The following is a 12,848-nucleotide window of genomic DNA, read 5'->3' as shown; positions in this document are numbered from 1 at the left end:
CAACTGGAAAGACCCCAAACGTACCTCACCAAGAGGATCAAAGGGCACAAACAGATGCCATATGCTGACCGGTTAAAGAAACTCCAGCTCTACTCAGTGGCATACCGCCTGTTCAGAGGCGGTCTGTGCCTGATGTATAAAGCCATGTCAAACCCGGAATTAATGGGCATGCTGCACCTCAGAATATCCAAATCCCATCGAGCTACACGCTCGAGACTTGAACCTCAGCACTGAAATAAATAGGACATGCTGGAGGGACAGATTCATAACCCAGAGGCTCCCTTCACTCTGGAATAAAATCCCAGTCCAGGTTAGGCAGAGTCCCTCATTGACTCTCTTCAAGAGGAATCTTGATGAGTGGATGGGACATCATAGGTTTACCCCGGGTATCACTTCTGTGTCACTGTTAGACAGAGGCACAGTATACTAACCTGAAAAGGGCATAGCAAGATAAATTTACAATGGATGGCGACAGCCAAACACATTCTGGCTAGGTTTATAAATGCCCTAAGGCAGATAGCCTAGTATGAACCTATGAACCTATGTACCTTGTTCCCCATTGGCCCTATGTGCTGTTAATCACCATGGCAATCACAATACTATGGTAGCATGTGCAAAGGTCAGTTGTCAGTCACCTCTATGGTACAGTTGTGGAATATGTGGGTCATGTGGCAATGTCACAGCTGCCACATGTACACAGTCAACCCTCTCCCCTACACATGGATGTACAACACATGTATGAGATGGAACCACATAGCCAAACTGGGGACTAAGCACTCTGAACCCAGTACTGGCATAACCTGTCAGGTGGCATGAAATACTACAGTGACTACAATACCAGTCTGATGTAGACCTACACTGACAGCAATACAAGCACGTGAACACACTGGGCCATTTGTGGAGCCTAAGAATAGCATCCTGCCTGAGCGGCAGACACCTCTGCAGCTGACATACAGGCATAAGTTATGCCAGAACACATCACGCATAACACATAGCACACAAAGCCTGTGTGCCAAACAGTCACAGCCTGTACGGCTAGACAACACACCTGCTACAGTTGTGTTAGGTACCTTTATTGTCCGGTACAGTGAGGTCATGCTCACCAGGCTGGACAAGGTGAAGGTCACAGTGATATACCTGTGGGGCACTATGGTCCACCACATAACACAAGCATACAGGTCAGTCAGAGGCATGGACACATATGACTCAGTCATTGTCCATGCCACTATGGCTGACCTGTGATGTACCTCCCTGGACAACATGATAGGGAACATGGAAGGGCTCTCTGAGCATGTGGCACAGGCTGGTATGACCCTGACCTTGGTTGGCATCATACCCTCACCAGGAATGCTGACGTATTACTGAATGCTGATGAATTACTGTAGCTACAACACCCTAGCTGAAAGGTTCCTAGCATGTAGTCACTGCATTGCTATGGAACAACTTGTTACCACTCCCACAACAGGTGAAAACATGCAGCACCTGTTCATCAACAACATGTAGACTATATGCCCCAGACCAGATGTGTATCCCTCGCTGCTAGGTTGATACCATCTACATATCACACTGTATATACACATACCACATGCAGTACCCGCACAGAAGACCACAGTCATAATGTTATCCAGTGCAAATAACATGTATTCACATGTGGCAGGCGTCAGACATGGTAACTATTGAAGGTCACAGGTACATATGTGTCTTTGGCACATGCATACATCATCTGTGTCCATTGCCATTACTGGTTTAATCAATGTCATGCATTATTGTGAACAACAACCCACACACATGGGCATTCTGTGTGACAAAAACACACGTGGCATGTCTGGAATCCAATGCCATAGCTAACTGTGATATGACAGTAGTGAGAGACGCAGTAGCAGAGCGTGCTATTTGCATTACTGGGAGATTTGCCCTCTTCCGCTGTACTTGCAGGGTGCTGACATCATCTCTGTGTAGAGATTGGAATATGCAGCAGCTGGTGTGTTGTACTGGTTGGCAAAAGGGCAATTTTTTTCACACATGTAATTGCACACACACTACTTTCACCCTCTCCTACACACACTTGCAGGAATCAAATCCCTATCTAGCTATGTTATGACACTCAAGACGAGCGCCTTAACAGAGAACGTTATTCGCATTACTAGGAGGTTTCCCTTCTCCTGCTGTACTTATAGGGTGCTGACATCATCAGTGTTTAGAAAGGGGAATGTGCATCCTGTAGTGTGTTCTCCTAGTTGCCAAAAGGGACATTTTTTTTCATACAGACTTGCACACACACTAACCCTCTCCACACATATTGAGCATTTGTAGGATTCAAACCCCTTCTTAACTATGTTAAGACAATCGAGATGGATGCATTAGCAGAGCACGCTATTCGCATTACTGGGAGGTTTTCTTTCTCCTGCTTTACTTATAGGGTGCTGACATCATCAGTGTTTAGAAAGGGGAATGTATATCCTGTAGTGTGTTCTCCTAGTTGCCAAAAGGGACATTTCTTTCACACACACTAACCCCCTCCACAAACACTTAGCAGGATTCAAACCCCTACCTAGCTACGTTATGACACTTGAGATGGACGCATTAGCGGAGCGCACTATTCGCATTACTGGGAGGTTGCCCTTCTCCTGCTGTACTTATAGGGTGCTGACATCATCAGTGTTTAGAAAGGGGAATGTGCATCCTGTAGTTTGTTCTCCTAGTTGCCAAAAGGGATATTTCTTTCAGACAGACTTGCACACACACTGAGCATTTACAGGATTCAAACCCCTACCTAACTATGTTATGACACTTGAGACTGATGCATTAGCAGAGCGTGCTATTCGCATCACTAGAATGTTTCTCTTCTCCTGCTGTACTTATAGGGTGCTGACATCATCAGTGTTTAGAAAGGGGAATGTGCATCCTGTAGTGTGTTTTCCCAGTAGCCAAAAGGGACATTTCCCTCACACAGACTTGCACACACACCAACCCCACTCACGCACCCAGACACTGAGCATTTGCAGGATTCAAAACCCTACCTAACTATATTATGACACTTGAGGGAAACGCATTAGCAGAGCACACTATCCAAATTACTGGGCATCTGTTCTGCACCTGCAGTATTTATAGGGTGCTGACATCATTATTTCTACAGAGGTATGTACATCTAGTACTACCTGTCAGGTGGGGGATAGCATATATATGCATTTGCAGCCACCTACGTCAGGGTCAGATATGCACATCGCACTGGCAGGTTATGTTTTATACCATGCTTCGTGACCACAGGACCTGTAACACACAACACAACCAGTCCAGACCACCCCTCCCACATCCAGGACACACATTTTGCTTCCCTGGGAACAGTGCCAGGATATGAAGGTGTTCACATACACCATTCCAGTTGTTAACGTCAGGTACAGGCATATTGTGTGTGGGAACTACTCAAGCCTCTACAACATTACCCTACAGCCACTACAATTTGTGAGTCCATGTGCTATGGCAGAACCACTCACCACAGCCACAAGGGGGAATATATATTGCACCTGACCATCTACAACATGGGTACTCACTATTACACACCAGACATAGACCACCATTGTTGATATCTGACTATACCCACCTTTCCCTGGCCATCCATATCCCATCCCCACCCCCAGGCAAGGTTGTCACTGCAAACAAACTGTTTTTATCAAAATCAGACTTTACACTTGTGAAGACTGGGGTTGAAGACTTCAAAGGACCCATGCTGGGAGAGTATACAGGCCACTCTGCATAATCCTTGACAATTGCATTCTATGAGCATGTGGAAGGTTTGCATTGATCATGCTATCCCAAATATACCCATGACTGCTCCACAACAGGACACCTGTCAGATGTACACCAGCCATATATGAGCTGTCCAACAGACAGAGTGAGCAAATACATTGCAGAGCAGTAGCCCACAGAAAGAGGACATCTCTGAACAGTACTGGCACGACACTTCAATCCCTCATAATCATCACGACACAGTGTTGACAGTGAAATTGTCCAGACAATGCGGATAAGGCTCCCCTCAGTCTGTTATTGACGCCCACTTACTGTTAGAGGTCCCCAGCAACCCTCTTCCAGCACACACCAACAACATTGCTGTGGCTTAGCAAATTCAAACCCTGGGATCTCCACTGTGTCCCTGCTTGACAGAGGCACAGCACACTAGCCTCACACAGTGCCTTATGTGACCTACTTTACAGTGGCACAGTATCCTACTGTACTGGGGAGGCAGACGCCAAGCACACTCTGGCTAAGCTGTCATTCCCTAGGGCAAACAGCCTAGTGTTGACCTCTACACCCATACATTTAATTGTCAGATGCACATTATTTGTTGCTGATAGACTGTTTGCAGTTCTTTATTGCCATAGCATTCCCTGTTTGTAAGAACAACTTGTGTATCTGTGGAAGATGTTTGCATATGGGAGGGATCCACTATATCACGTATGTCTCTGTAGTCATTTAACTGTGTGCACTGGGCAGATTGCTGTAATGTGGTTGGCTCATGGAATAACACGTACAAATACCAGATATGTGTGGCCAACTGCTAAACTGAGATATGGCCTAAGTGTGTGAGCATGCCCAGTTCAGCCTTCCCATGGCATGTTGTCTGACATATGTCTCATTTATCAAAGTGCGCGAGCAGGCCCAGTGTGAGATTTCCATATGTTGAACTCTGCAGCCCACCACATTTGTGGATGAGTGTGAACTTCAACAAATATCTCCCGTTTATGGTTGTGCGTTGTGTGTCATGTTGTGTAGTTACTGTCCAACTGCTTTGTGTGTGAACACAACAGGGAGTATACTGTGCCTGCAGGGTTTGCATGGGATACTTTGCATACAGTTGTCAACATCCTTTCATACTGACCTAACACTGTAGTACCGTATAGTGTACTGGTTCAGTACTTTCACTGTGGTGGACAGTATCCTGGGCTTTAGTCCTATCACTGCTTTACAGTTCCATAGTGAGCACAACAGCCTGGTTAGGGGCCAGTTGTGCACATCTGACCATGTTGCATTATGTTCAGATATGAACTACTTAAACCAGGCTTGTCCAACATTGGTAGTGTATTCCACAACATAGGTGTACATTTGCAAACACTAGCGATGTGCCTTAGGCCATTTCTAATGCTAGTCAGAGAGTGTGTTTGTCCTTCGACACACATTGTAAGTGGAGTTTGCCATGACATATGTCATGGTTAGTATACTGTGCCTCCGTCTACCTGTGACATAACAGTGATACCCAGGGTAAACCTACCATCTCCCATCCACTCATCAAGATTCCTCTTGAGGAGAATCGATGAGTGACTCTATGGATAACCTGTACTGGGAGTTTACTTATGAGTGGGGGTGGCTTCTGTGTTATGGATCATGCAGTACAGCTTGTCCTATGTATGTCAGTGCTGGGGTTCAGGTCTCTCGTGTGCATATCTCACTGCCATTCAGATTGTACAAGGTGCAGCATGTTTATTGATTCCAGCTTGGACATGGCTTTATACATCAGGCACAGCTTGCCTCTGGGTGGGCAGTATGGCAGTGTGTGTAGCTGCAGTTTGTTTAATCAGGCAACACATGGCATCTGTTCAAGCTCTTTGATACTCCTGGTGAGGTACTGTTGGGGACTTTACAGTTGATGGAGGTGTCTGCTGAGGTACATCCCACAGGGGTTATTGTAGTCAATTGTAACACTGATGAAGGATGACTGCAGAGCCACAATGACCTCCCCTTATCTAGATCTGACAACCTTCATGATTAGGTGGGTATATGGTATGTTTCTGTAAACACTACAGCCACATGTTTGTCCAATGCAGGATATCTGTCACCTTGTGTCCCCATGTCTCTCATTACATGTTAAGTATGTAATGGGTTAACACCTATGTGGTAATTGGTGGGCACTTACTGTATATCCACGGGGGTTGACTATACACTTTTCTGCAATTAGCTTGCTGACATGGCTATGGCACCAGTTGTCTGTTTCTATGTGGCCCTTTTGTGGGATGCTTGCTTCAGCTGGAGGGTCAGATATGGTGGGCAGTTTGTAGTCCCCTGCAAGCATGTTCAGACACAGTCCTTCCATGTTGGCCTGTACCTATGGGACATATATACCAAACGAGGGAGGTCCCAGGACCAAGCCTTGTGGGATGCCAGTTATATCTGGTTTGTAGTCTGACATGGCTGCAGCATGTCTGACCATGTCAGTTCTGTCCTTGGTCTGGTTTGCAACTCCTCTACTGACATAGGGGTTTATATTTAAGCTGGTGAGCATATCTATAATGAACACATAGGGTATTGTATGGAAGCCTTTGCAAGGTCCAGCTACGCTGTGTGGACCACATTGCCCTCATCAATGACCATAATGACTGTTTCAAATGAGTCAAACATATTTAGGGGCAGGATCTGCACTTAAGAAAGCCACACTGGGTAGGGTCCGGTGTCAGTAGGTCCCCAATATCTTTATGTCTGCGGTACATGCTGATCCTTTCCATAGCTGTGCAGACCAAGCTTCTCAGGATTCTGGGGTGGTAGTTTTCAGTATCCATTCAGGCAACACCTTTGTTGAGAACGACCACTGTTGTTGTACACTGCTCTTTGGGTACATATCCTGTGGTAAGGCTGACATTGAGCAGTAGTGTGATTTGGCATTCCATTCTTCTTGGAGTCCATGTTGGACTCAGCCCAGGACACCATTTCATACCATTGCTGCTGTGTGTTTTGCTTTGTAGATGCTGGCTGTTACCTCAGCATCTGCAATGTCAGGGGGCCAGCAGTCTTCTGGGATAGATATTTTGCATTCTGGAGGGGGGGGCGGGGTTTGCACTGCACCTGTCAGGATGTATGTTGGCAATATGTGTGTGTGTTTGGTATGTTGTTTGTAATATTTGTGTGATTCAGAGCATATCTGTGAATTCCCAACATGGTTCCTACCATCAGTTGAGGAAGCCTTGGGATTATCCTTAGTGTCGTGTACAATTTGTATCTTCATAGGTTCATAGGTTCATACTAGGCTATCCACCCTAGGGCATTTGTAAGCCTAACCAGAGTGTGTGTGTGGCTTTTGCCACCCCTTGCTATGTGAATATTATGGCCATTTATGATTTGCTTTGCTGTGCCTCTGTCTGGACATGACACAGTGAAGACCCCCAGTGTAAATCTACGATCATCCATCCACTTGGCAAGATTCCTGTTGAAGAGTGTCAGTGAGGCGCTCTGCCTAACATGGAGTGGGATTCTGTTCCAGGGTGTGGGGAGCCTCTGGGTTATGTATCTGTCCCTCCATCACATACTATTTCATTATGTGTTGAGGTTGACATCTCTCACTCTCACAGCTCCGATGGCTTGGAGTTTTCTGGAGTGGAGCATGTCCATTACTCCTGTGCTGGACATGGCCTTGTACAATAGACATACAATGCCTCTGTGTAGGCAGTATGTGACTGCATTCAGCTGGGGTGTTTACAGCCAGGCAGCATATGACATATATTTGAGACCCTTTATCCTCTTGGTGAGGTACCTTTGAGGTCTTTCTAACTGCTGCAGGTGTCAGGTAAGGTACATCCCAAATGAGGCATTGTACTAGATTATGGGTCTGATAAGAGAACAGTATAGGGGCACAATGACCTCTGTTGATGTAGATGTGAATCCTTTCATGATACGGTGTCCAATATAAACAGTCTTCCTAGCCACATTGGCAATGTGAGTGTCACATAACAGGTTACTGTCCACTTGTGTCCCTAGGTCCCTGATTACTCCTTCCATACATAATGGTTTACCACCTATGTGGTAATTTGTGAGTACCTTGTTTGGTATTTGGTGGGACGTTCATACTGTCCACTGTCTTCAGGACAGCTGGGTGGGGTTCCTGTGTGTGAAAGTGTGGTCTGTAGCATGCTACAGACTGTACAGCAGTCTTGCCTACGGTTAGTTGCACATGGGTGGACTCCAATGTCTTGTGCATTGTCAATTACCTGGACATATGGGTGACTGTGCTGAATATGGATACTCACCCTCCTTTTATGTTTTGTTCCAGGTTTTGGGGCCATAACGCATGATATGTGGTATAACCTGGTAGTGCTGGTGTGCTGTCAGGAGGCTTGCAGCAGGTTTCTGTCACTGCACAGACATCGATGTTCTCCATACTGGGGAGGGCCTCGGGAGCATGCATATTGAGGTTTACACATCTGGCATTGGTCGGCATTACCCTTATGTTTCTTTCCACTTATGTTTTCTAGGGTGGTGGGTTAGTCTTTTCAGCCTTGCCTACAAAAGGCTCTATGGAGGTGGCAAAAGCCTTATCCAATATCCAGACACCCAGGGGTAACAGGTGCAAGCCATCCCTGGAACAGCTGCATGGCTTGTCAAGCATGATATCCCAAGCAGACAGATATTGGATCCCCTTGGAATGACACCAGTAATTGTGCCACTTGTTATAAATGATCATTCTGTGTTTGTACTGTAGCATCATTCTTGGTGAGGGTAGGATGCTGCAAACGGTCAGTGTCATACCGGCCTGGACTACATAATTGGAGAGCTCATCTATGTCTCTTTTCATGTAGTCCGGGGAGGTACATCTCAGGTCATTCACACCAGCATGGACTATGACTGCATCATATTTCTACTTGCTTTGGGGTGACCTGCATGCTTGTGTTATGTGGCGTATTGTAGCAGCCTACAGGCAGCTTACTGTACCCTTTCCCTTGTTCAGTCTGGTGTGTGGGACAGCAGCGTGTCTGACTATGGAGCCACCTATTACAACTGTATCAGGCATGTTGTTGCTCCTTCTGGCCTGTGACTGATTGACACACCAGCTTTGTGTACTATGTGTTGCATGTGCTATATTTGGAGGTTGTTTGATTGGGTGTCTGCTTTGGAGGCCTCTGTTGGTGTGGTGTGTTTGTAATTCGGGCCTCCGGGAATGTTTTTCTGTGTTTATGTCTTTGGTTTGCAGTTGACATAGGTCTATGTGGGACTGGGTTTGTGGTGTGTGTGGTTACCTTCTCCTCCTGACTAGTTTTGGGAGTACTGAGTTGAGGGAGCTCAGCCTCCAGTTTGGATAAATGGTTGCATCTCTCACATATATTTGTATTTCTTGGAAGGAGTTGACCGTTGTCTGTGTACTTGGGGCAGGTGTAACATTGCCTCAAGATTCACAGATTCAACTTGTTGTAACTGGCCTTAGTGGATTGTATTTGTGGACATATTTTATTGCCATACTACTGATCAGTGATTACTTCTTTTTTTATGTTTGCTCTATCATGTAGTAGCTTCCTCATTCTCTTGCATGATTTGGTAATGGCTGGAGTCCACCATGCCAGATGCCTGCGTGTATGGCATTGTGTCTTGTTTTAATTTAGGATTGCATAATCCAAGCATTCCTGGCAGTGTTCATGGAATGCCTGTATAACAGGTTCTGAGGTGTGGCCCATATTTTGCACCTGCACAGGGCCTTTAAAGGATTCCACATCAGTTTGGAGGAGTGCAACATTTGCTTTACACATGTTTTTCACTGTGGTTTTCTTGCCAGGGACTGTGGTCAGGATGTGTATATCCAGTGTGATTACTCTATGGTCTGGTCTTACCAGTGAGCAATACACTTCTCATCTTGCCATCCAGTACCCATGTTGCTGATTATCACATCCAGTATGCTTACCCCTCTTGTGGGAGTGGCATGTTGTTCCTGGGCATTTTGGTTTATGGATTCTATGAACTTTTGCCCTACAGTGCTGGAGCTAGTATAATGCTCCCAGTCTATGTCTGGGTATTTTCAGTCACCCAATATAATGTGGTTTGGAGGACATGATATATTCATGTATTCCAACATAGGCCAGGTGCAGTTCCTGGTGTTGTGATGGTAGTCTGTAGCAGGCTATAAACTGGGAGGCAGTTTTAGCCATTGTTACTTGACCATGGCTAGTCCATGCTGCTTCTTGTTGTGGTACCAACATGGGGGTGTGGTTATCCTTGACAATTATTGCTAGTCACCCTCCTTTTGTAGCTTGTTCCATGTTTTGAGGCTGTACAGCACAGTATGAGGTGTAACCTGGTAGTGTTAGGGTACTGTTGTGAGCCTTGACCCAGTTTTCTGTTACAGCACAGATATCAACATTCTTCATACTGGGTGAGTTTAGACTGCATGCATCTTGCTGTTTAGACTTCTGGCATTGGGTAGCATTACATCTAGTTTTTTTATCCCTTCTGCTACCTATGGAGGTAGGTTTGTGTTTTGAGCCTTACCTATTCAGGGCATGCTGTGGGTAACAACAGCCTTTGCCAGTATCCATACGGCCTGCACTGATAGGTGCACGCCAGTCCTAGCAGGTGGAGCATCATGTCATGCTCAGCATGTGATCCCAGGCTGGCACACATTGGATCCCCTTTGACCAACTGCAATACTTCAGGCAATTATTGCAATTGATCATCTCATTGTCATATTGTGGCATGATGCTTGGTGAGGGTAGGATGTTAGTCACGGTCATCAGGTGTGCCTATAGTACATGGTGTTACATTACTTAACACATGGCATTCATACCTCAGGTGGTGCTGCAGGGCTGCCTCTGTCGGATGCACATATTACACTCCCTGTACATGTTTGTGAGCAGGTCATGTCATTTTAGGCATCCCTGTTATTATTTGAGTGAGTCAGAGGGGGTATCATTCCCAGGGTTCCTACTGAGCCAGTGTATGTGCTATGCATTGCCTCTTTGCCAAGGCCAGGGCATACTGGGCATGCCTCCTTCTGCCTACTGGGGCAGGCTCAGGTTGTTCCTCCTCCGAGTCACGCTCTGCCTGTGATGGCCTTGGCAATGGTGGGGTGCTGTTTGGCCCAGCCCTATGCTGGTCCTGCTGCAGCTGTTTTCGCAAGATCATATTATGTAGCATAGCACATACCATGACAATTTGGGTACATGTAGTTGGTGTGTACTGCAAGGCTCCACCAGATGTGTCCAGACACCAGAACTGTGACTTGAGCAGCCCAAACACGCGCTCTATTACATTACGTGTTTGTGCATGTGCCTCATTATGGCGTTCCTGTTCAGGTGTGTGTGCGTTTCTGATGGGTGTCATCAGCCACGGCTCCAGTGCATAACCTGCATCCCCCACTAGGTGTCCATGTGGGATGTCCCCATTGGCAAATGTCTGGTACAGCTGTGTCAAATGCCAGATGTGGGAATCATGGTAGCTCCCAGGGCAGCCAGCACACACATTCATTATTATGCCCTGGGCATCACACACGACCTGTCAGTTGATGGAGGGGAAGCCCTTGTGGTTAATGTAGGCCCTACCCAGCTCACCGGCTGGTGCTTTGATGCATATGTGAGTGCAGTCTATTGCACACACTACCTCAGGCTATTCCGCTATTTGCTGGAAGAGACGCATATTGCTGGCCAAAACCTCACGGGCATTGGGGAAATATATATGATCACCGACATGTGCTGACATGGCATCCAGGAACTGGTGCAGTACCCTGGAGGCTGATGCCTGTGATATCCCCATCATATCACCAGTTGGTCTTTGGAAGGTACCTGTTGCTAGTATTCTTAGGCCAACACATACCTTGGTTTCCACTGGGATGGGTTCCCCTTTGTTGGTTCTGTGTGTGAAGCGTGGTCTGCACAGCTGAACTATTTTCTGCAGGATGTCTCTGTCAACTCGATAGCGCTCTACTATCTCCAGCTCATGTAACCCGTGGTAGGTGACCCTGGGCCTGTACACTCATCTCCATCTCCTCACTGTGGGTTGTCTGGTGCCATCTGCATTGTCATCACCCTCAGCAAGTCGCCTATGTCTCATTATGACAGCTACAGCAGCCCCTAACATTTCTGCTCTGACTTCAGCTTTTTCAGTTTTCACTTCTAATAGCTTACTCCTGTCTTGCAGTGTCTCTTGAGATAAACATCCTGCACTGCTGTTTGCAGAGTTTTAAGTGCTGGGCTGGGCTACTATTCTGCCTGTATAATTGCCTGCTTCTAATTGTTTTTACCTGCTAGCTCCAGCAGTATTCCCTGCTAGCTTCCTACGAATTCTGTTGCTTCCTTTTTCCTTTCTGTTTCCTCAGAGGGGAGCAGCGTTCATACCAGCAGAAACACGCTCAGAGTGGCTTACACGTGCGCACACATGCCTACATGGTTCAGAATCTGCTTATTCGGGTTAAAACGCACGCACACCAGCGCAAACAGTGTTAAACATCTACCAACACGCTCCCACATGCTCAGTCTGCCTTACACGTGCACATACTGTCCTACTCGTGCTTCATGGCGTGCACACATGCGCATGCACGCCCAGCAAGAAACTTTGGTGTAGGCAACTGTGTACACCTTCCATTTCTTGACTTTCCCATGCTTATGTTGTGGCACTCCTCTTTCCATGATATGTGTCTGACATCTGTCATGTAACACTGACCTCCAATGAACTGCATTTCTTTCTGCCATTCCCCCCTGTGATGTCACCTATCTCCTACTCTGTTCCTCCCCCTTATGTAACTCTTACACTACTCAGAATGTGCTCATTTGCTATGTGACAGTGTAATTCAGTATCCTAACACTCATTTGCATCAGATTGCCTACTAATGCTTAGTTACATGTCTTAGACTCAGCTTCCCCCATTAACAACCACTAAATGGTGGCCATGTTGTTTTTGGTCTGCTGGTCCCTGCATTGTAAATCCATGTATTGCATAAAACCCACATTTGTGGGTTTATAACCTTCATTTTTATGTTTTATATAGCGCAACCCGTTTGCGCGGGGCTGCGCTGCGTTTAAAAAATATTTATTTTTCATATTTGCATCGGGGTATCTTGCCAATGGCCACATATTTGGCCATTGGCATGCTGCCTGACACATATGCAC

The sequence above is a fragment of the Protopterus annectens genome, chromosome 2.part1 (assembly GCF_019279795.1).
Source record: "Protopterus annectens isolate FY-2018-M chromosome 2.part1, PAN1.0, whole genome shotgun sequence".
In the NCBI taxonomy this organism is placed as follows: Eukaryota; Metazoa; Chordata; order Ceratodontiformes; family Protopteridae; genus Protopterus; species Protopterus annectens.
Note: the sequence above shows the minus strand (reverse complement) of the source record.